Source organism: Papio anubis, chromosome X (genome assembly GCF_008728515.1).
Source record: "Papio anubis isolate 15944 chromosome X, Panubis1.0, whole genome shotgun sequence".
Lineage (NCBI taxonomy): Eukaryota > Metazoa > Chordata > Mammalia > Primates > Cercopithecidae > Papio > Papio anubis.
In genome coordinates this window covers 105,670,222-105,694,145 of record NC_044996.1, presented here as the reverse complement: position 1 = coordinate 105,694,145, position 23,924 = coordinate 105,670,222, and the positions used below count along the sequence as shown (strand labels likewise).

At 49.5% G+C, this 23,924-nt stretch overlaps 1 pseudogene; it reads left to right on the top strand.

The window, feature by feature from the left end:
* The first annotated feature begins 8,357 nt into the window (after positions 1 to 8,357).
* On the top strand, positions 8,358 to 14,484 carry LOC101015252 (annotated as a pseudogene).
* The last annotated feature ends 9,440 nt before the right edge of the window (positions 14,485 to 23,924 follow it).

Below are 23,924 nucleotides of genomic sequence, written 5' to 3'. Positions count from 1 at the left end.
CCTATGTGTTGTCCCTTCGTATTAATTGGGCTTCCTCTCAGCATGGCCGGCTGAGGGTAGTCAGAGTTCTTACATGACAGCCACTCAGGGCTCCAGGGCAGAAGCTGTGTGGCCTTTTATGACCTAGTCCTTTCATTCTCTTAGTTGAAGCTGTCACCAGCGTATCCAGATTCAAGGAGAGAATGACCCCACTTCTCACTGGAAGGAGTGTCAGGGAACTTTGGGGGCATGTTTTCAAACCACCCCAAAGGGTGAAAGATTAGAAAGATCTAATGATGTTGCATTCATTCCTTCAACAGAATTTACATTGAGCATCTACCATGTGTTAAGCTCTGGGTTGAGTGATGTGCAGGGATTTAGCGGTGAACAAAACAGACATTGTCACTGCCCTCATTAAACAAATAGATACACAAACAAATGCATAATTACATATCATGATGAGTGCTATTAAGCTGGGGGTGGGAAGTGCCCTGAGAAAGAACAGGGAGACTTAATTTAGATTGGAAGTGTCTTGCTCCCTTCGAAGCAAAACTTGATGCAAGGTTTTGTGTGCAAGCAGTTTCTTTGGGAGGTGATTCCAGGAAGCATCAGTAGGGCAATGAGGACACGGAGAGAGAGCCGGGGGGCAGTCAGAAGCTGTATTGATAAGTAGGCTCCCTCCCATTTGTCCGCATTTGTTGGGGCAAATGGGGCTGGGTCCTGTAGGATACCCCTGGTTGACAGTGTGGACACAGCTTAGATCATCCCACCTGAAGGATGAGGAGGTTGGAGCATTTACCTACTGAATCCTAACAGTCAGAGTTGAGGGCGTTAGGGAGGGCTGCCCACTCACGCAGCCAAAGAGAGCCTCAGGCAAAGGATACCAAGTGCTGGCAGAAACAGCCAAGGGAATGGAGAAGGAGCCTGCCCAGGGGTCAGGGAAGCCCTCCATGAGCAAGTGATCTTCTCAAAGAAGGAGTTCAAAGGTTAAGAACTTAGGATTTCTAGATGGTTCGTAGATTTTTCTGTGTTATGTGTGGATTTTCACCAAATGCAACCCTGATGCCAGCACTTAGCACAGTGCCTTAGATAGTAATATGGTTTTGGTTTTCTTCCTTAGTAATGATTGTCCCCACTGACCACCCTGCCCCCACCTGCCCCTCTCCTTTGTAACTAATGGAAAACATTGGCAAAATTGCCCACAGGCAGGGAGGCAGGTAGGCAAGGTGGGGAGAGGGTTTTCGCTTTGTGTGAGGTTAATTGCCCGGAGTTGTGGGCATCACACCCCACAACTCTGACCTCAGTTGAGCTTAGTGAGGCAGAGAGGCTAGCCTAGCTTAAGCTGTCACTAAACAACTCTTGGGGGAGATCTTCCATGCCTAGTCAGTTCCCCAGAAGGGGAAATCTGTGTAGAGAAACCCGGTGAGCAGCACCCTTGTTGAGGGATGGTCACATTAGCCAGGCACATGACTCTCTGGTCCCAGCAACTTGAGAGAGATTCCCAGAGACCCTTCGCAGTTCCTCAGCAAAAGCTTTGCAACAAGCTTTGCAACGCTAGACTCCACGGAACAGCAGATCTGTGGTGAACTGGGAGAGACACTACAAAAACACTAATCAGCCACCACAACTGAGGGAAAAAAAAATCAGTGAGCAACTGGAAGAAAAAGCATTTTTACGAAGACAATATAATACTCTTTCATTTTCAAATAGCTACTAAATAGAATTTCTGTATAATTTTCAAACACTGTTTGTCTTAATGACTCTTTGAAAGCCTCCTTTTCCAATTTGACTGTTACTGAATAACAAGTAGATGCCATGCCCTGGGTGAAGCATTTTTTGTAAGGTAAAATCATAATAATGACTGCCTGTGTAGTGACTTCTAGCACATGGCACGGTGTGTAGCTAAAGCAGGAACATGGTCCCTAGCCACTTGTCAACACATCTCTTTTTTGTGCACTCTCCTGCCTTCAGATTCTCAGCTGCTCTCCCACCTATCCCCAGGGTTGGCCTGAATCACTGTCACCCTGAGGACAGCAAAACAGTATGTGGGGGAGGGGCGGGAGAGGGCGAGGAGGGGAAAGAGAGAAAAAGGGAAGGGGAGAAAGGAGAGGAGACAGAAAAGAGCAGGAGAGAGGGGGGAAGAGAAGAGGGGGAGAATACAGAAGGGGAACAAAATGGAAAGGGGGGAAGAGGAGGATGGGGAAGGAGAGGAGAAGGGGAGAGGGATGGAAAAGCAGGCAGAGGGGAAGGGAAAAGAGGCAAGGAGAGAAGGGGGAAAGGGAGAAGAGGAAGGGAGGGGAGGGGAGAGAATTCTTCTGGGATGGAAAAGGCAGGAAGTGAAATTCCTAACCCAGTGATAAATAGAATCCCAGCTGCACCAAGAACAGAGCAGTGGTAAAATCATTCAGACTCTGAATTCCTGACAGTGGAAAATAAACTCATCTTTGCTGGTGAATGGAAATTTAGGGAAGGCGACCGGGTGTGCTCTGGATTCCACAGCCCCTGTCCCTGGTAGAGGGCACAGAAGCATTGGAGGGTTGAGACAGGGTGACTGGCAGCCTTTGGGCCAGGTTGCTTTAAGTCCAGAGAGGCTGAGAAAAGCAGCCCAATGCTGCAGAAGAGAAGGTGGAAGTTGGAAGTAAGAAGATGAAAGAACCAGGTGGCCCATGGCAGGAAGGTGCCCTGAGTGGGAGACAGAACCCAAGGAACCCTGGTTCGTGGGGTGACCTTGAGAAAAGACCCGGCCAGTCTTAGACAAGGTGATGAAAGGAAGGAAGAAGGCTGCTGAGCTGAAGAGAACAAAATATTCCCCCACCCCCACCCCGCTGGACAATGAAGCATCTTCAGGGTGCCTTGCCTGGATGCGGGACAAAAGACTTGGACGTACTGGAATACTGGGTCTGTGCCCCAGCTCTATCCATGCCCAGTATTGGGCACCCCCAGAGGCTAAGCTTGGCCAAAAGCTCCTCAGGCTTCCTCATCCCACTTTTTAATGGGATGGTTCCACCCATATGAAGAGAAAGGCCTGGGTGGTGCCTCTCCTCCTGCTCCAGCCTGCTTCCCAGGCCCCAGTCCCATCCATACAGGGGTGCTGGCCTGGGCCTCACTGGTGGGAGGACAGATAAGCAAAGGGGCGGTGGGGGCACTCTAGATGCTCCATCCACATCCCCTCGGGCCCCTTCCCCCACCCCATACAGCTTTCCCTCTCCTAATTCCTACAGCCTGTGCCTGGGACTCTTTGGAGGCCTGCCCAGGGCACCTCCCCCTCAGAGCCAGAGGTACCCAGGAGTTTCAGTCCCCACACTCACAGTAGCCCCTAGCTGGTGCAAGGGAGCATGCAGGTACAGCGCTCTTGCCTGGAGTTGAGACAGGCTCTGAGGCGACACTTGCCTGCCCTCCAGAGCTCTTCCTTTGGGAGGTCATGAGGTTATGAGGGTGGAGTCCTCATGAAGGGAGAAGGGGGTCAGTGCTCTTATAAAAGTGACCCCAGAGAGCTCTCTCTCCCTGTCTCTGCCATGTGAGGGCACAAGGAAAAGTTGGCAATCTACAGCCCAGAAGAGAGCCCTCCCCCAAACCCAACCATGCTAGTACCCTGATCTCAGCCTCTCAGCCTCTAGAACTGTGAGAAGTACGTGTCTGTGGTTTATCCTAACGTATGGTACTGTGTTATAGCAGTCTGGATGGACTAAGACCCTCCTGCAGAGGGACTTTGTCTGAAACTGGCTTCCTCCCCTTCTTGGTCCTGCCCCTCCATACCCTTCCGTGTTTCTTGGGAGCACTTCCTTAATAAATTGCTTCCACACGAATCCGCGTCTCAGAGGCTGCTTCTGAGAAAACCGAAGTGATGGGGCCCCTGGGCTGCACAGTAATAACAGTTGTTACAGACGGCACCTCCTCCAACCCTCAGAACCAGATGGCCACAATGGTATGAGTGTGTTGCACAGAGGAGGAAACGGAAGCCCAGAGAGCAGAAGGGACTTGCCCAGGATGGTGGAGCTGGTGAGCAGAGCAGACTACATTAAACCCTGCTCCAAAGCCAGCCCTGGTTGCTTGATGCCCCACAGAAAAGACGTGGGAGGAGCCCTGCAGCTCCTGAAAGGAGCTAACATCTCCCGAGCCCCACTTCCAGGGGCAATCTGGGGCCAGCCAGGTACTTAGATGGACAGATGACCAAGGAGAGACCACTCAAGCCCTCAGTTTGCGAATGCATTCCTCTGCATTCACAGGCTTACCTGGAGCCAGTTCCCCAAAGCCCCGCTGGATTTGTTGAGCCCCCAGAGGCCTTCAGCCAGGAACCCATTGAGTCTTCAAACCCCCAATCTCCATGGGTTTTTTAAGACAACCCCCAACAGGCAGGACTTACTAGGAGTCGTTCAAAAACTGGCAAAAGCTCCCTCTGAATAAATGTTCAGGGTTCCATCCGGAGACACCCACGGTGACTGATGAGTCATCAGATAGCCAGCTGTCGCCACAGAGTGCTATATATAGAAGCTGGAGGGGTGCCTGGTACCTAAAGCAAAGGGAGGAGCACACACCTAGTAGGTGGGGTCTCAGCCGGGAGGCAGGCCTAGAGCACCTGGAAACTGCACCCTCAGCTCCCCCTGCCCCTCCAACAAAACGGAATCTGGGTCAGCAATTCCCCGGCACAGAATGCCGCGTGAACTGGAAGCAGGCAGCAACAGGGCCGGACGTGGGCCATGCCAGTGCATTAATGATGATTACTGCTAATGATGGTAATGGGAGAATAATGGCTCAGTGAACTTCCCGCACATCACCTCATCGTCTTCCCATCAGACATACACATGGAGGACGCCCTCGTGTTGCTGCCATTTAGACAGCCGAAACAGACCTTCCAGACCTCAGGCTTGGTTAGGTTGGGCCTGTGCTGTCCAGGACAGGGGCCACTAGCCACGTGTTTCTACTGAACACTTGAAATGTGGCCCAGCCATATTGAGACCCTCTGTCAGCATAGAATGCACACCGAACTTTGAAGATTTAATTCCAAGAAAAAAATGTCAAATACCTTGTTAATAATTTTTTCCTGGTTTCATGCTGAAATGATAATATTTTAGATACATCGGGTTGAACAAAATATGTTATTAAGTCAATTTCACCTGTTCCTTGTTACCTTTTTAATGTGGCTTCTCGAGCATTTAAAATTATTAATACATATGTGGCTCTCATTTGTGGCTTGCAATGTATTTCTATTGGATAGTGCCGGGTTGCAGGCTGGAGGCCAGAACCTTCAGGAAATCCTGGCTATGCCCTCTCCTGACAAATAAAGCCTGCTTCCTGGTTCAAGGCTGAGAGAGGCCAGGGCTGCTCTCCAGACAACGCTAGTGGCCAGCTGCAGCTCCATGTACCCATCACAGAAGGTCCAGGTGATGCACAAAAGCCTCTGAGTGTCTGTGAACCCCAAACTTGTCCCTTGTATCTTCTGAAAATGCACAGATTTCCGGGGGAGAGATGATGAATTCTCCCTGGCCCTGTCTTCTGCCTTCCCCACTTAACCCCCAAGAGAGCTCCATTCTGTGCGACTGCATAATGAGACCATGGAATAAGGCCACTTCACAAATGAAGCAGCTCTTTCCCTCACCTATGCAAACAGCAGAGAGAGGCAAAGGAAAGAAGGGAGATGAGAAACACAATGAGACATGCAGATGAGACAGGTGATTCACACCAAGAGAGAGAAACTGTATCCCAGAGGCAGGCACACAATGTCACACACACTCTACTCACTGACACCTGGGGGGAGGGGGAGAAGGGTGTGTGTGTGCACGTGTGTGGCGTGTTCATGTGCATGCATGCATGTGTGTGGAGCAAGAGAGCACTAGAGGCCGGGCACGGTGGCTCACGCCTGTAATCCCAGCACTTTGGGAGGCCGAGGTGGGCAGATCACTTGAAGTCAGGAGTTTGAGACCAGCCTGGCCAACATGGTGAAACCCTGTCTCTACTAAAAATATGAAAATTAGCCAGGTGTGATGGTGCATGCCTGTAATCCCAGCTACTCGGGAGACTGAGGTAGGAGAATCGCTTGAACCCAGGAGGCAGAGGTTGCAGTGAGCTGAGGTCACGCCACTGCACTCCAGACTGGGCGACAGAGTGAGACTCTTTCTCAAAACAAAAAAAGCACTAGAGAAAGGTTCTAGAATGAGGCAAATTGAACAGAACAGGAAACAGGGAAGAGATGAGCACAGGAGGCAAATACAAATGGAGGTTCGGGGAGTTGACAGCCTCCCTTTTGTAGCAAGCCCTGCCCTTTCTTTCTATGACAGTTTAAATTATTCACATCAGGACAATGGAAAGAATATAGATAGCAAAATAAAAAATGCGTCAGGGCCAGGCGGGCCCAGGATTCATGTGCGGTGGAAACAGAGCCCAGGTAGGAGGAAGGGCTGCCCGCCCTGCACCCAGGAGTGGTCTGGGCTTTGGGTGGCTGCAGTCAGGGCTGATTTTCCAGTCACTCAGTATCTACATCACCTCCAGAGTGTTGACAGAGCTGGAGCCAAACTGCACGCCCCCAGGGGCAGACTTGGGACATTTAGGGAGCTGTGTGAGTCAGACAAAGCCTGGGGACACCCACAGACCACAACCTCTCTGGGGCCAGGCTGAGGGCTGCCTGGTGTTCGCCTGCTCCCAGAGTGGCTGACACTTTGTGCCAGCCTCCTGCCTATCCTGAGCTGACCTTTCACTGGCAAGTCCCGGGTCCCCTGGGTAACCATCAGTTAATCAAATATAAGCAGGCTTATGTGCTCCCAGGACAGGGTGGGGAGAGGTTCTCCCTCCCCTTCCTAGGTAATTAGGAAGTGGCTCCTAGAGGCCTAGGCCCAACTTGGTCACCTCACCTGAAGAAAGATTCTCTCATGGGGATGCAGGACGAATGTATCAATCTCCTCAGGCTGCTGCAACAAAAGACCACAGGCTGAGTGGCTTAAACAATAGATATTTATGTTCTCATAGTTCCGATTGCTGAAAGTCCAAGACCAAGGTTTGGTTTCCCCTGAGGCCTCTCTCCTTGGCTTGCACACGGCCACCTTCTTGCTGTATCTTCACACAGTCTTTCCTCTATGCGTGTACCCTGCCAGTGTCTCTCGTGTGTCCAAATGTTCTTCTAGGGACACCAGTTGTATTGGATTAAGCCCACCCTAATGGCCTCATTTTAACTTAATCACCTCTTTAAAGGCCCTAACTCTAAATATAGCCACATTCTGAGGTCCCGGGAGTTAGGGCTTCAATAGATGAATGGGGTGTGGGGCACAGTTCAACCCATAGCAATGAAATACCGAGAAAGACAAGGCCAGGTTCACACCAGGATGGGGAGAACAGTTCAGGGCCATGACGCTCTCAACGTCTGATAATCCCACTGTCTCCCTGCCTGTGCTTAGGGCCTCCTCCAGGTAAAGCTTATAGAAACCAGAGGCAATATTTCTGCAGGATGGAGGTTTGGGAGAATGTTGTTCCCATAGCTGGTAGTTGCTGTCTTGCCCAGGAGCAGGAGTTGTGTATCCCCAAGTCCCAGTCCAATGCCTGGCCCAGCAGGGAAACTCTGATTGGGGCAGAACAGAGGCCATGAGTCAAGACTCTGTGTCCTTACTCATTTAGAGTCTTATTGCCAATGGAAGTGACTCCAGAATAAATTTGGGCTTCATTCACAGAGAATTGAGGCCCTCGCAGGTTTAAAAATAATAATAAAAGAAAGAGGCCAGGTACAGTGGGAGGCAGAGGTGGGCAGATCACTTGAGGTCAGGAGTTTGAGACCACCAGCCTGGCCAACATGGCGAAATCCCATCTCTACTAAAAACACAAAAATTAGCTGGGCACGGTGGCAGGTAGCTGTAATCCCAGCTACTTGAGAGGCTGAGGCAGGAGAATCGCTTGAACCCAGGAGGTGGGGGCTGCAATGAGTCAAGATCACGCCACTGCACTCCAGCCTGGGCGACAGAGGGAGCCTCCGTCTCAAAAAAAAAGAGAGAGAGAGAGAGAGAGAAAGAAAGAAAGAGAAAGAGAAAGAAAGAAAGAAAGAAAGAGAGAGAGAGAGAGAGAGAGAGAGAGAGAAAGAAAGAAAGAAAGAAAGAAAGAAAGAGAGAGAGAGAGAGAGAGAGAAAGAGAAAGAAAGAGAAAGAAAGAAGCCAGTTGCAGTTGCTTAAATCTGTAATCCCAGCACTTTAGGAGGCCGAGGCAGGCGGATCACTTGAGGCTGGGAGTTCGAGACCAGCCTGGCCAACGTGGCGAAACCCTGTCTCTACTAAAAATACAAAAATTGGCTGGGCGTGGTGGTGGGTGTCTGTAATCCCAGCTACTCGGGAGGCTGAGGTAGGTGAATCGCTTGAACCCAGGAGGTGGAGATTGCAGTGAGCCGGGATCACGCCATTGCACTCCAACCTGGGTGACAGAGCGAGACTCTTTCTCAAAAAAAATTAAAAGTAAAAATAAAAGTTTAAAAAATATATGACTTCAGCCCCAGACGTAGTCTGGAGGCAACTGCGTGAGACAGAGAAAGAGAGACAGAGAGAGAAAGAGAGAGAGAGAGAGAGAGACAAAGATATAGACAGACAAAAACAGAGACAGAAAGAAAAAAAAAACTAGCTAAGAGCAGTCAACCCCCAGAAGAGTGAGAGATAATAATAACATGGTAGTTGTGTTTTTTGTCACTACGTTTTGGAGTGATTCATTATGCAGCAATAGATAACTGGAACACAGGCCAAAACACAATTGCGTGGGCAGACGCACACACACAAGTACACAAAAATCCCCCTTCACAGGACCTGCTTCGAGGCTCCTGGCAGCCAGCCTGGGTACTGGTGCTCACACCACAGACTCTGGTGCCAGCCTGCCAGGATTCACATCCCTTTCCCACCACTTCTTAGCTGTCCAGCCTTGGGTGGGGAAACTAACACCTCTGCCTCAATTTCCTCATCTCTGAACTGGAAACCATACTGGAGCCCTCCATCTGGGATGGCTGGGAGGACTGAATGTGCTAACCCACATCAAATGCACGGGGCCATGCCAGGCATGCATGCAGTCGGCGCTTGATAACTGTTTGCTGGAATGATATGACTCAACATCTGCCTTTCTGCTTCCTAACAGGTGGGCTGAGAAACATGCCATTTCCGGCAGACACACCGCTGACCATCTTTTTCCATCACACTGAGGTCACCAGCACAGCCTCACACTTATTTGTTTTGTAAAAATGTCAGCAGCTGGGCCAGGTACCCTCCCCCAGCCCCTGTGGAAAGTCAGCTCCCTCTCCCTTTGCAGGCGCTTGAGATCTGTCCCTGCCACCGTCATCTCTCGCCTTTGCCTTGCAAACCACAGATTAGTAGAAGACAAAACGCTGGCTAAGGGCTGACCTCAATACTTGCTTTCAGAGTCCCTTGGCCTGGCCCAGCCACAGAGCTGTGGGACACAGGATGAGCAGGAAGCAGACAATGACAGTTGGCTGGGCTTGCAACACCCTCTTGCTCTCCTTTTGTGGGGTGGCTAAATGGTGCAGCTTTCGGGATGCCCTGGTGCCTCCTACACACTGAGGACCCACTTCCCAGAGGCAACTCCCACAGCCAGGAGGGGACAGGATCATGGCAAGGTGCTTGTGGCTTTGCCAAGTCCTCCTCACTGCCCTGGGCCCCCCGCCAGGGTACCAGCGGAGCCAGAGGCCAGGTTCTTCCCATGAGGAAGCAGGGGGTGGAACAGAATAAAGTCAGCAGTAGGCCCCTTTTCTGTCTAGTCAAGGCCCGCCTGGCCTCCAGAAAGATCCCTCTGCCTTTTCCTCTGGGGCAACCCCTTGATTGTGCCCCATACTAAATCCCCTGTCATGGGCATTCACGCTCCTCTGACTTTCCAGCTGTCTCACTTTGGGAGGACCATTGGCACCCGTGGGCCCTGTTTCTCACTCTCCATTTGTGGTAACTGGCTGCTCTGCCCAGCAACACAACCCTGCCCTCCCATTTGACCCCGACACCTCCGTCCAGGTGGCCTCTGCCAGACCTAAAGCAGGTGCCCGGGTATCGCCTCTCCAGCCTTGTTGGGCTGCAGGATGCACAGAATTTCGATAAGTTCACCAGCTCTCTTACGCGAAGTAATCCCTGCCCCAATCCCTTGGGTCACCTTGAAAAACCATTCTTAGTCTCTAATGAACCAATTGGTTCTTTAGAAAAGACACCTGGAACTTTCTTTGCAGCGATGAGCCATGTTTGTCAATGGGAGCACTATTCATATTTGGGCCTGGGCAAATCCCCATTGTGTGGGACAGTCCCCCCGCATTGTTGGATGTTAAGTGTCCTTGGCCCCCTGCCTGCTAAATTCCAGTCGCACCCCCTAGTCATTGTGACAACCAAAACTGCACCCCTATTTCCAAATGCTCCCACCCCCAGGTGGAACAGTCCCTGAATAGGGAAGCACCATTCATCTCAGGATAAAATTCTTTCTCTGCCACAACAATCACCAAGCAGCATTTCCCTGCAGGATCAGTTATGCGTGCTTGATCAGCCCAATCGCCCTCATCTTATTCAACCCAGAGTCAACGCCGCTGCATAAGTCTGTTCTGTTTCTGCACTCACAGACTCATACTGTGAGCAGGGACTCCAAAGTATGCCAAGGAACTCGGTCCCTAAATCTATCCTCTTTATTATAGATTGTGTGAGTTGCCCCTGATAGATAATTCTCAGCAAAGCATTTACTGAGAAATCATTTGTTTAATTTCACACGCCCCCTTCCATCACTGGCATTACTTTAAAAAATAAAAATAAAAAGTAAAAGAGCGGCCATTGTTGGAAGAGTTCCATTGGAGCTGTTTGTCAAGGTCCATTGAGTCAAAATTCCCAGTTTAACTCTGAATGCTCAACGCTCCTTCCTCTAATGTGAGGTTGGCATTTGTACCTTAAAAAGGGAGGGGAAATCGAGTCTTGAGAAAGAGAAAAGGGAATAAAATAATCCTCCCTCTATAGTGTCTATACTTTTCAACATAACATGGGAGTGCAACTACCTTTTTACCAAAACATGTTGCCAGCCTGGTGTGAAGTCCCCACACCTGGATCCACCAGGAGGGAGGAACATCCATTCCAACAGGGACATAGCTTTGCGCACACCTGCTGACACTTCTGCATGGCTGTGGGTCTAGCTGTAGTAGCTACATTGGGTCGTTTTCCTTTTTGGAACAATAGTTCTCAACACCAAGAGCTTCTTGCTGGTGTCGTAAAATCCCAGTCTCACATTGAAGACCTAATCCTGAAGGTTTTTAGTCTCCCAGAGTCCACTTGTGATGATCTAATGGACCCTAAGGCCTCTCTTCACAGAACAAGACAGACACAAGTGTGGACACACATAGGGTATGTCCACATGCGTGCACCCACTTCCACAGAACTTTGCACATAATCACAAAGCCTCCTGAAGCCTGCCCTTGGGCAGTCAATTAAGAACCCACCACTGGTTCCACACATGAGGAAATTGAATGTAAAAGCGGCTTTGGTGGTACAAACAAATATGATTCAGTTTCAGCCGGGAAGGCGACCAACTCTCAAACTGTTTCTTCCTGAAACAAGCCACGAGCCTCGTGTAAAGACAATAACCCCTGTAAATGGAGATAGTGAGAGAAAGCTTCCAGAGACCACTGTCGTTCCTGAATACTCTGAATTTATGTGGAGTGCTAAGAAGAGAGGCCAGAAAGCAAAACAATCTGGAAAAACTCAAAACCCATTGCCCCAAAGTAAAACAATTCATGTCGATGGCAGTTCCTGTAGATAACAGCACTGCATTGCCTTCCACTTGCACAGTGCTTTACCCGGCTCAAACAGCTTTCCCCAGCATTATTCAGCAGTCTCACAACTGCTCTGTGAAGTCAGGACCACTATAATTGCCCCCATGTATGGGTTGCAACAAAGAAGAGGGCTCAAAGAGTGGAAGTGATGCCTGAAAGGACATGTTGGTTGGTAGCAGTAGTACTGTCTTAGTCTGTTCTGGTTTCTATAACAAAATCCCTTAGACTGGGTAATTTACAAACAGAAATTTAGCAGTCACAGTTCTAGAGGCTGGGAAGTCCAAGATCAAGGCATCGGCAAATTCCATGTCTGGTGAGGGCTCTCTGCTTCATAGATAGTGCCTTTACCCTGAGTCCTCATGTGGCAGAAGGGACAATCAGGCTCCCTCAAGCCTCTTTTATAAGAGCATTCATCCCATTTATGGGAGTGGAACCTTTGTGACCTAATCACCTCCCAAATACCCCACCTTTTAATACCATCACATTGGGGATTCGGTTTCAACATATGAATTTTGGAGGGGCACCAACATTCAGACTATAGCAGTAGGCAAGCCTCAACACTCAAGTGCTTGTCAAATCATGCTTGCATCATGCTTTTGCTGATGTTCTTCTTTTACATGCCATTGCTGATGTTCCATTGGCCAAAGCAAGTCATGAGGCTAAACTCAACATGAGAGGGGACTACCAATGGATGTGGATATCAGGAGGCATAACTCATTGGTGGCCATATTTGTAACCACCTACCACACACACGAGTAAAAAGCATCTCCCCTCCCACATAATGACTGAAATATCATCATTTATCTTTCAGACCATTGCCCTCTTTTTACTTGCTCTTTGAGAAATCAGGCATGGCCTTATTGAGTATCCTATGACCCAGCAATTGTATTTCAAGATATATAGCCAAGAGAAAAAAGTGCTTGTGTGCACCAAAAGCCCTGCATGCAAATGCACGTAGCAGCTTTATTCACAACAGCCTGAAACTGGAAACAACCTAAATGCCTGTCAGTCAATGGGAGAGCAAATAAACTAATCATGATATACTCATACAATAACACACTATACAGCACTGAAAAAGAACAAATTACTGCTACATATAACAACATGGATGAATATCCCAGACAATATTGAGCAAAAGAAACCAAATGCACAAGAATATGTGTTGTATGATTCTATTTATTTGAGGTTCAAAAGCAGAAAGATCAGCTGGGCGCAATGGCTCATGCCTATAATCCCAGCACTTTGGGAGGCCACGATGGAAGGATTACTTGAGCCCAGGAGTTTGAGACCAGCTTGGGCAACATAGTGAGACCGTGTCTCTATAAAAAACAAAAAATTAGCCAGGCATGGTGGCACGAGCCTGTAGTCCTAGCTACTCATGAGAGTGAGGCAGAAGGTTGGCTTAAGCCCAGAAAGTTGAGGCTGCAGTGAGTTGTGATTGCACCACCACACCACCGCACTCCAGCCCAGGTGACTCTGTCTCCAAAAAAACCAAACAAATCAAGTCTATGTTGTTACAAGTCAAAATAATGGTTACCTTTTGGGGGGATAGAAAGTGGGAGGGGACAGAAGGGAGCTTCTGGAGCAGGTGCTAGAAATAGTCTCTATGTCTCTATGTCAACCTGGGTGACCATGGGTCTACACATATGTAAAGAGTCATAGACTTGTACACTTAAGATTGGTGGACTTTACTGTGCTTATAGCTTAACTGTTTTTCAAGTACAACATTAAAAGTAAGAATGGGATTCAGGTGCAGGCTCGGGGCTGGAGCCCAGGCTGCGGGGTCTGCCCCGGGCTTCAGGGGCATGTCTGGGAGGGCAGGGCCCAGGGCCCAAGTTCGGGGGTTAATTCTGGGCGTCAGTGATTTCCTAGGGATTAACTGGGGCGGAGGGTGCATGCTTTTGTGTGTATCTAGATGAGTGCTTCCTAAATCCTGGGGGCTCCGCACTTTAGTGGAGGCTCCAGCATTTTAAGAGTTACCTTTTTAAAATCTATGTTTAAGAAGCTGTTTTTGGAGTTCTCTGGTCTTAAGGGTTAATCCTGTGGAAACTGACTCCTAAGGGCAAATCCAAGGAGCCTGAGGTTTTGGTATTTAATTCTGAATCCTTATGCATTACATAAGGAGTGAATCCTGGGTGGGTGACCTTGGGTCTTGGAGAATGATCCTCACTGAAAGGTGTCCAGGGTGTGAAACGGGTGATTCTGGTTTAGAGGATGAATTCTGCAGGCCCTGGGAGGTCTTCTACAGCATATAAACTGAAATAACCCCAGGCTTAGAACTGAGTATGAATTACAGACGAGTGAGCCTACCAAAAGCAGCGACCATCTTTCAAAACAAGAAGGTCCTGCTGGGAGAAACTGGCACGGAGAAGCTCCTGCAGTACTACAGAACATCAGTCTGAGCTTCAAGACACCCTAAGAGGCGACTGAGGGCAACTACATTGACAAGAAATGCCCCTTCACTGGTAACACCTCCATTCGAGGGTGGATCCTCTCTGGCATGGTGACCAAGATGACGATGCAGAGGACCACTGTCATCTACTGAGACTATCTCCACTACATCTGCAAGTACAACCACTTCGAGAAGCGCCACAAGAACATGTCCGTACACCTGTCCCCCTGCTTCAGGGACATCCAGATCAGCGACATGATCACAGTGGGCGAGTGCTGGCCCCTGAGCAAGACAGTGCACTTCAACGGGCTCAAGGTCACTAAGACCTCCGGGCACCAAGAAGCAGTTCCAGAAGTTCTGAGGCTGGATGTGTGCCCACTCCCCACAATGAAATAAAGTTATTTTCTCATTCCGCCCTCCACCCCAAAAAAAAAAAAAAAAACAGTAAGAATGGGTTTCCTAGTGTGGCTTCTCTAGACAGGGTGGCAGCCATGGGAGGGTGCACTGAGGTGGAGGGTGGGAGGTCCCCAGCCTGGCCTTATCTGGCCTGCCCCGTGCCTTCTCCCAAGCCAGCAAGGAAAAGACCTTGCTCCTTGCTTGGGCCCTGAAGAGCTCCACATGGCGGGGTGGTCGGTGCGGGTTACTTTAGACTGGGGCACAGTGGTGGTGGCCACACAGGCACCCCGGTGGGAAATGCTTTGAAGAGCCTTTGTTCCCAAGAGTTGATCAAGGAAACAAGCCGGTAATGAACAGCAGAAATAACAATACTTAATAATGGGCAGAATCAAAATGGATTTCAATCCCTGCAGCTAATTTACCAGGAAACTTATTCCTGAGACAGGCAGCTCTCTCCCCTCATCAGACTGTAGGGTAAACAAGGAAGTGGCAGGACCAGGAGAGGGGGGAGGTGGGAGGAAAGGAGGTGGAGGGAGAGGGGAAGGGGGAAAGGAGAAGGGAGGGAGGAGCAGCAGGGTCTGAATGAGCTCTTTGAAAATGTGCAGAGACGCTGGGGAGTGGGAGTGGGCAGGGGCTAGGAAGGGTAGGAGCCCCCAAATCTCAAAGATGCCTCTCAGAGGCCCTGCAGCCTCCCCTGCCCCCATGATGGCTGTGAAGCCCAGGGCTCCTCCTCCAGATCTCCAGCTCAGCCCCTCCAATTCTTCAACCCTTGGTACATATCCTCCACTGTTACTCCCTGCCCCGAGAGCTAAGGAAGGGGGCCTCAAGACCACACAACAATGGAAGGAAACCCCTTGTCAGGGAAGGAAGATTCTAACTGGAGCCCTCAATGCTCCAGAAAGATTATCTTTCCGGTTCCCATCGTAAAGAGACCAACTCACAATCACCCCACTACCCATAAGCTCTCACTGCCCTTTTCCTCCCCCACCCCACCCCCCAAATAGGCTGATTTGTTTACCTTTTATCACTCCGTTAAAAAATTAGTTCTTAGAGATCCTTCTCCTAGGATGAAGGCAAAAGGCAGCCCGGGCCTCCTCTGTTATTTTAAGGCAAGAGATGTCAGCTTGAAGCCTGCTCTGAGATCTTGTGAGGAGGGCGGCAGGGTTTGTTATATGAGGGTCAAGTCTATTAAGACCTGCTCGCTGGGCGCGGTGGCTCTGGCCTGTAATCCCAGCACTTTGGGAGACCAAGGCAGGGGAATCACCTGAGGTCAGGAGTTCAACATCAGCCTGGCCAACATGGTGAAACGCTGTCTCTACTAAAAATACAAAAACTAGCTGGATGTGGTTGCATGTGCCTGTAGTCCCAGCTACTCGGGAGGCTGAGGCAGGAGAATTGCTTGAACCCGGGAGGCGGAGGTTGCAGTGAGCCGTGATCATGCCCACTGCACTCCAGCCTGGGCAATGGAGCAAAACTCCATCTCAAAAAAAATAAAATAAACCTGCTCACAACCAGGATCTTCAGATCACCTTGTCCGTGGCCTATGAGAAAAATGCTTCCCTTCCCTCCATGCCTTTCCCTGCCTGTCCCCAGTCCCCTTCAACTGCCCCTGGCTTTGCAGGGCTCCTCCCCTTCCCCTCCAAACTTGCTACTTGCCAACACCATCTACCTTCCCTACCCCAATATCCTACTTTTTTATTCAACGTCCCCATCAGGTGTAGGAGAAGCTAAAGTCCACCTGTACATCTCTGTCTCTAACCACGAGTCCATTGAGGCAATATGCCTGAACCCCAAGGCCGGTGGACGGGCACTGGGGGAACTCTTCAATTTCCACTACTTGAGTGCTTGCCTACATTGACAAATGGATCTCTCTCTTTTCAACTTGAGCAGAGTGGATGCTTCTTGCTAAAGGCTAAGTACTTGCTGAGTTGCAAGTTTTAGAAAATGAGGCCATTGTGGGGCTATTTCTGAGGGAAAGGAAGACCTGCAGTGCCAGCGCCAGCCCTGTCCACCTCCCACAAGAATTGGGCACCATTATTTTTACATTGGGGAAAATTCCATCTCCTATTTCAAGAAAAACAACTGAATCTGGCTTTATCTTCCACCAAAGTATACACTGGGAAGAGATGGCAAGGGTTTAATTCTTAGAGACAGTTGGAAGCAAGTGACCAAAAGGAACTTCAGGATGAAGATGACTTTTCAGTATCTAAGAGGGCTTTGCTGGTGAAGCCCCTGCAGTTAAGGTGTCAGCTATGGGATAACGTGGGGGGTCAGGGTGGCATGTAGGAGAGACCCCCTCACCATGGCATCCTGCTGGGAGCATAGCCAGTCTGTGTGAGGAGCAGAGCCAGCCTTCTAGGAAGGGGCAGAGAAAGGTGGGGTTCATGGTCACTTTTGAAAACCAGCTTCCTAGGGCTTTGCCTGTAACAAAGTATCATGTACTGGGGGGCTTAAACAATGCAATTTTATCTTCTCACAGTTCTGGAGGCTGGAAGTCTGAGATCAAGGTGCCAGCAGGGTTGGTTCCTTCTGAGGCCTCTCTCTTTGGCTTGTAGATGGCTGTCTTCTGGCTGTATCTTCACAGTCTTCCCTCTGTGTGTGTCTGTGTCCTAATTTCCTCTTTATAAAGACACCAGCCATATTGGATTAGGGCTTACCCATATGACCTCATTTTAACTTAATTACCACTTTAAAGACCCCGTTTCCAAATACTGTCACATCTTGGGGCACTGAGGGGTTAGGACTTCAACATATGAATTTTCAGGGTATGCAATTCAGAACATAAGACCACTACAGGGTTTCTCTTTTGCTTCCACAATTACAAGCTATTCAAACTGCAATTGATATAGTGCCAGGACTGGGAGAAGCTGCAGGGTTGCAGATCACACATGAAAAGGTCCTTATCTACCCCAACCCCAGGCTCCTTTCTGCCTAAATTCTCCTCAGCATCCAAGTCTTGCCTCTGCAAGAAGCCCTCCCTGTCCCTTAAACTCACATGGAGCTTTTCCTTTGTCAAATTTCATAAGGAAGGATCATTCAAGTCATGCTTTCTGCATCCTGAGTGTAAATCATAAATTTGCTTTTTTTTTTTTTTTTTTTTTTTTTGGAGACAATGTCTCTCTCTGTTGACCAGGCTGGAGTGTAGTGGCACATTCACGCCTCATGGCAGCCTTGACCTCCTGGGCTCAAGTGATCCTCCTGCCTCAGCCTCCTTTCTGAGTAAGATCTTTGAGAATAAGCCACCCCCATCCTAACACACACACACACACACACACACACACACACACGTGGCCAGTATCTATTTCCTCCCTCTCCCAGCCAGGCAGTTTGGGGAGCTGGAATTGACTGCACACCCAGCTCTAGGGATCAACAAGATTGGCTTAATTCAAAAGGGAAGATACACATGACCAAATTGGTCCAATAAGAATAAATATCAGGATTCTTGATGGGAATGCTGGAACACAGGGTCTCTCTTCTGGGCTGGGTTTGGTTGTAGAACATGCGAGGTCTAGAGCAGAGCAGCTATAACTGGGTGGGCAGGCGACAGGAACGGGGGCTGGAAGTTCCAGGAATTTGGATGGGGTTGGGGGGTGGGGGCAGGGAACCACTACTGTGTGTAACCATGAAACCCATCCACAGGAAACAGAGCAGATAATGGGTGCTGGTGGCATCATTTAAGCCCTAGATCAAGCCATACCTGAAGTAGGTTACCGCTGGACCATTCAGTAACATAAACCAATCAATTCTCCCTTTTGCTAATATTGAATTGGGTTGGGTTCACAATGGAAAAATCACTAAATGATACAATTTCTTTTGGATCCTCCAAAGAGCCTAGCCCCAGGATAGTGTGGACACTCAATAAATAAAAGCATGCACCACATAATGACGTACCAGTCAACAACAGATTGTATATACAACAGTGGTCCCGTAATATTATAATACTGTATTTTTACTGTACCTTATCTATGTTTAGATATGTTTAGATACACAAATACCACTGTATAACAATTACCTGCAGTATTCAGTACAGTACGTGCTGTCCAGGTTTGTAGCATAGGAACAATAGGCTATACCAAGTAGTCTAGGTGTGTAGTAGGCTATACCACATAGGCTGGTAGAAATATATGCTATGATGTTCGTACAATGACGAAATCCCCTAACCACACATTTCTCAGAACATATCCCTTTCGTTAAGTGACACATGACTGTACGAGAGCATTACAAAGTCTCAATCTATGAAGGCTTTGTAGATAAGAAAACTGTGACCAGGGGTAAAGGGATTTGCCAAGTCTCAGGGGCCAGTTAGTGGCAGAGCCTGGATGACAGCCTAGATCTCCAATCTAGTGCCATTCCCACTGCACTGGAAGGGATGTGGGCCACTGCTCCTCCTCCCCTGATCCCCCAACCTAGTCCCTGAAGGAGAGGGAGGAGCTGAGAAAGCCAGTGTGAAGCCACAGCACCCTCAACCCCCCAAATAGGAAGACTTGGTTGCAAGCCGGGAGGCCAGAGGAGAGGCAAGGCAGGAAATTGAGTGGCTCCACGTCAACCACACGTTCTGAGTCACCTGGGGGCTGTGAGTAAGAAGATAGTGCAAAGATGATGAGCAGTTGCCAACCCAGGCAGCAGGCATGTCAGTGTCCTCAGGACCCCAGAGGGCCCCACTGCAGGCTCTAGGGAGACCTCTGCCCTCAAGAAGGCTGTCTCCAGAGGGGAGCGGTGGCTCATGCCTGTAATTCCAGCACTTTGGGAGGCTGAGGCAGGAGGATCACGAGGTCAGGAGATTGAGACCATCCTGGCTAACACGGTGAAATCCGGTCTCTACTAAAAGTACAAAAAAAATTAGCTGGGCGTGGTGGCGGGCGCCTGTAGTCCCAGCTACTCGGGAGGCTGAGGCAGGAGAATGGCGTGAACCCAGGAGGCGGAGCTTGTAGTGAGCGGAGATTGTGCCACTGCACTCCAGCCTGGGCGACAGAGCCAGACTCCATCTCAAAAGAAAAAAAAAAGAAGGCTGTCTCCAAGTGGGGTGGTGGGCTTAGCAGGCTCCAGAAGGGGCAGAACTGTGTGTCGGGGCAGAGTCACATGTCTGGCGGCTGGGCTGCAAAGACTGGCAGGGGTGGGGAGTGGATTGAGGAGAATAGAATATCTGGGATACCTTGGGCATCTCTCTCCAACGTGGCAGCTTCAGGGTAGCCAAATTCCTAAATGGCAGCTCAGTGCTTCAAAGACATGTGGGAGGGAGGGAGAGAGGGAGATGGGGAGAGAGAGAGAGAGAGAGAGAGGTGAAAGCCGTATCACCTTTTCCAACCCGGCCTCACAGCATCACCTCTGGTTCATTCAATTAATTGGAAATGTCTGGTCCATATTCAGAGGAGAATTAGGCTCCACCTGGTTGGGAGGGCTGTCAAAGAAAGTCTAGATATGGTATTTTATTTGTTGTTGTTTGAGACAGGCTCCTGCTCTGTCATCCAGGCTGTAATGCAGTGGTGTAACCGTGGTTCACTGTATCCTCGACCTCCTGGGCTCAAAAGATCCTGCTACCTCAGCCTCCCCAGTAGCTTGGACCACAGGCATGTGCCATCGCACCTGGCTAATTCTTTTTTTTTTTAAGAGACAGGGTCTCTCGCTAATGTTGCCCAGGCTGGTCTTGAACCTCTGGGCTCAAACCATCCCCCCACCTTGGCCTCCCAAACTGCTGGGATTATAGGTATGAGCCACTGCACCTAGCTGAGACATGGTTTTCAACCATGATAGAAGCCATACCTGGCAGACAACAAGGAGCCCGTGTCCCTACCCCTGTACAACGCCAGAGCTTCCTGGCACTGCCTAAATCCGGACCTTCTGAACAAAAGGGAGAAAGTGAATGCTATCTTGGACATACCAATATCATGTGGGTTTTTTTGGTTACTCTCAGCCAAAGCTAATCCTAGCTGATACTGAGAGCATGAACTGCCATGTCCTATTCCTGGCATGGAGTAAGCTCTCAAGCCAAAACTCGCTAAGTGAGAGTGGGTGGGCTGATGGAAGGAGGGAGGGAAGGAAAATGTGGCAGTGAACACACTGGACTGCAGATCTCAAATACGCTGTTCCATTGGCCAGTAGATTCACTTGTATTTGTTAAGCTGTATCCCAATATCTATTTGTTAAACTGAGAAAACATGCAAAGAAAACGTTAAGTTAACATATAAGGAAGTAGAGGGCAAACAGTAAGTGCCTGTGGATGGAATGGATGAATGAATGAACAATTACAGGACATAAACAGGCAAGGGAAGGTCCCCAAGGCAAAGGCTCTCAGATTGGTCAAGGTGCCCAGACTGGCTCAAGGCCACATTATGAAAAAGTCCTTTGTCCTAGAAGCCTCTTCTTTTACCTGTCTCCTCCTGCTCCACTCCTGCTCCACTTTCTCGTTCTCCTCTTGCTTTTCCTCCTCCCCTCTTTCCCTCTTTCTCCTTCTGTTCTTCCTTTTTCTTTTTTTTTTTTTTTTTTTTTTTTTTTTTTTTTTTTGAGACAGGGTCTCACTCTGTTGCCCAGGCTGGAGTACTGTGGCACAATCTCTACTCACTGCAGCCTCCACCTCCCAGGTTCAAGTGATTCTCCCACCTCAGCCTCCCAAGGAGCTGGGATTACAGGCACGCCCCACTACACCTGGCTAATTTTCTGTATTTTTAGTAGAGACAAGGTTTCACCATGTCAGCCAGGCTGGTCTCGAACTCCTGACCTCAGGTGATCCACCCACCTCGGCCTCCCAAAGTGCCGGGATTACAGGCATGAGCCACCGCACCCGGCCTTCCTCTTTTTCTTTTTTGTCTTCCCCCCTTCTTCTTCTCTTTCTCCTCCTTTCTGTTTCCCCCCTTCCTCTCTCCCTCCTCTTTTCCCTTCTTTGTCCTCCTTTTCCCTCTTCTCCTTCACCCACCCACCTCTCTCTTCCCACAGCCACCTGGTATATATTCTTAGCCCCCTACCCACCCACCCCCACACACCAAAATCTAGGCATTTTCTGATGTTCTGGACAAAGGGAAGGGAAAACCAATCAAACCATCAATCCCAGTTCCCTGGTAGGCCTAACAAATGTGGTCCCAGCACTCAATCCATCCTTCTCTCCCTTCCCCTCACCACTTCCCTCATGCTCCAGCATCCTCACCACGCCCTCCTATTCTGGTCAACTCCTACTCGTCATTCACCATCCTGCTTAGATGTCACCTCCTCTAGAAAAGGCCCTGTTGGGGTAGGTGCCTCTCCCATGTGCTTCCAGAAGCCCCTGCTCACCTGTGTCAGAATACGCAGCCCACTGGGGTGGAACAATCTGCCTTGGTCTCCACCAAGAGCCGTGGACTTGCAGGGAAGGTGCATTCCCATTGCAGAACCTCCGAAAGCCTGCCCTCCAGAAAACCTGCGAGAGAAACTCTACCGGCTTAGTCATCCCCGAATTATGGCAAAGACTAACCCTTAAGTAGCATTTCCTGGGTTGCAGGACATGGGGTAACTATCCTCTTGGTGTCTCTCATATCAAGGTGGCTGGGCAGCCCCTATATTGTGTCTGAACCCAAAGCAGCACTGGATGTTCCTTGGGCTGGTTCCCTGGAATTCGAGGGCTTTTCTTTTCTTTTCTTTTTTTGAGAAAGGGTCTCAGTCTGTCACCCAGACTGGAGTGCAGCGGCATGATCATGGCTCACTGCAGCCTTCACTTCCTTGACTCAAGTTATCTTCCCATCTCAGCCTCCTGAGTAGCTGGGACTACAGGTGTGCACCACCATGCCTGACTAATTTTATAATTTTTTGTAGAGACGGGCAACGATTTTTTGTTGCCCAGGCTGGTCTCAAAATCCTGAGCTCAAGTGATCCTCCCACCTCGGCCCCTCAAAGTGCTGGGATTACAGGCGTGAGCCACTGCACCCAGCCGAATTCAAGTTTTATTTATTTATTTATTTTACTTATTTTTTTTTTCTTTTTGAGACAGGGTCACTCTGTCACCCAGGCTGGAGTGCAGTGGCATGATCACAGCTCACTGCAGCCTCAACCTCCATGGCTCAAGTGATCCTCCCACCTCAGCCTCCTGAGTAGCTGGGACCACAGGTACTTGACACGATGCCCAGCTAATTTTTCATATTTTTCATAGAGATGGGGTTTTGCCACATTGCCCGGGCTGGTCTCAAACTCCTGGTCTCAAGCCATCTACCCTCCTAGGCCTTCCAAAATGCTGGGATTACAGGCATAAGCCACCACACCTGGCCTCAAATTCAAGTATTTAACATGTTTAAGCCACGTCTTTTCCACTCTGTCTCCAGACACCTCTGTTGTGATACACTGTATTTCTCAATTATGGCCACAGTAATATTTCTGGTCCTATATGTTCTTCCAGGATCTCCTTATTCCTGTCAAGAGGTGGTGTCTTTTTCCTCTCCCCTTTGAACCTAGGTGGGTTAGTGACTCTTCCAACCAATAGAATATGGTGGAAGTGATGCTATGTGGTTTGCGATGCTAAGTCACAACATGCAAATAGCTTCTGCTTGGTGCCCAGGAGCTCTCTTTCAGGACACTGACCTTTGGAACCTGGTCACCATGCTGTGAGAAAGCCCAAATCACACAGAGAGGTCGTGTGTAAATATGTGACCAACAGCCCCAGCTAAGGGCTTCGAGGACAGCCAGCATCAACTGGCAGACCTATGAGTGAGCAAGCCTCCTTTCCAGGATGTGAGTGCTGCCTGACAAGGAAATCCCCCTTCCCGTGTCTGCAGTAGCAGAGAAGCCCTGAGGCAGAAAATGAAAGGCAGAGATGACTGGTACTCACTTTGGGTGAGATGCTGTCCGTGTGAGTTGAGTCAAAGCCCTCGTGGAATGGTCCACCAAGGCCCAGTTGGAAGCAGCAGAGGTGAGGCCTCAAGGAAGTGAGCCAAGGCACCAGAGGCAAATTATCCAGCAATTTCTTTAACCCCCTTTGCCTCAGTTTCCTCATATGAAAAATGGAAATCCTAACAGGGCACTTGTGAGGATTAAACATGATAACCCATGCAAAGTGCCAGACACATTGAAAGTGCTCAATACATATTAGTCTACTAAAAGAAAGGGGGCAGGTTCAGTGGCTCACACCTGCAATCCCAGCACTTTGGGAGGCCAAGGCAGGCAGATCATCTGAAGTCAGGAGTTCGAGACCAGCCTGGCCAACATGGTGAAACCCCATCTCTACTAAAAATACAAAAATTAGCCACGTGTGGTGGCAGGTGCCTATGTTCCCAGCTACTCGGGAGGCTGAGGCAGGAGAATCGCTTGAACATGGGAGGCGGAGGTTGCAGTGAGCCTAGATCCCACCACTGCGCTCCAGCCTGGGCAACAGAATGAGAGTCCATCTGGGAAGGGAAGAGAAGGGAAGGGGAGGGGAGGGGAAGGGAGGAGAGGGGAGGGGGAAGGGGA